We start from the raw sequence: 1,149 nt of genomic DNA, 5'->3' as shown, positions 1-1,149 counted from the left end.
CTGAGTCCGGAGTCACCCCTTCAGTTGCGCGCTACACGCAAAGCCTGACTTTCCGGAGGAATCTAGGGCCACAGGTTGTGAGGAGACCGCAAGCCTGTCCCTCTGGAAGGGCCGCGCGGGCCGAGCCCCCCGGGGGCCGGGGGTCTGCCGCTCTCCGCGTGCGCGCCCAGGCTGCTGCGGGCGTGATCGATGTTTACACGAGGAGAAAGCTCACTTTTCCACCCATGCGCTGTGGGGTTCGGCCTGGTGACTTCACCCTAGGACGTTCCACAAGGCTGTCCGCGTGCACCCCCCGTTCCTGGGGACCCCTCTACCTAGCCCCTCCTCGGGATGAAAGACAGACACCATGGCTTTGCTGAGTTTCTCAGACCAGACAAAGCATGGAGGCCGAGCAACGTTTCCAACTCAAACTTCATCTGGAAATGGTGTTGTGGAGCGCATTATTTTCCTCTTTATTTCTCCTTTCTCGGTGAACGGTGAATTTTATTGCACAAATAAATTATACATGCCTTAATTCACGCCCCACAGCAATTAAACCTGAGGCTGACACAGTCCAGACACAATTACACGTCACCCACAAGAGAAATGGCCGTGTATTTGCTCTGCGGTGACGGGCCGCGCCATGTCAGCGCACGGTGGCCACGGTGCGGGGAGCGCGGCCCGGCCCCCGGGTGCGCCGGCCCCACGCGGCCCCCAGGGACACCGCAGCGCGAGTCCCAGGACCCGGGACCACCGCCCCTCGGGGCTGGAGGGGGCACGGGGCTCCATCCCCCACTCCGGAGACCCCTGAGGTCTGGAGGGAACGGAGCGGCCCCGCCTCGGGGCTCAGCGGCCAGGACGCGGCCACGCCCCACGTGGCCACGCCCCTACACGGCACGCCCCACGCCCACGCGGCCACGCCCCACGCGGCCACGCCCCCCACGCGGCCACGCCCCACGCGGCCACGCCCCCACATGGCCACGCCCCACGCGGCCATGCCCCCATGGCCATGGCCACACCCACGCGGCCACGCCCCCACATGGCCACGCCCCGCCCGGCCACGCCCCCCGCGGCCACGCCCCCCGCGGCCACGCCCCCACATGGCCACCCCCACGCGGCCACGCCCCCACATGGCCACGCCCCCCGCGGCCAGCCCAGGCTGGTGGCCCA

The sequence above is a fragment of the Perognathus longimembris genome, chromosome 19 (genome assembly GCF_023159225.1).
Source record: "Perognathus longimembris pacificus isolate PPM17 chromosome 19, ASM2315922v1, whole genome shotgun sequence".
Classification (NCBI taxonomy): domain Eukaryota; kingdom Metazoa; phylum Chordata; class Mammalia; order Rodentia; family Heteromyidae; genus Perognathus; species Perognathus longimembris.
Note: the sequence above shows the minus strand (reverse complement) of the source record.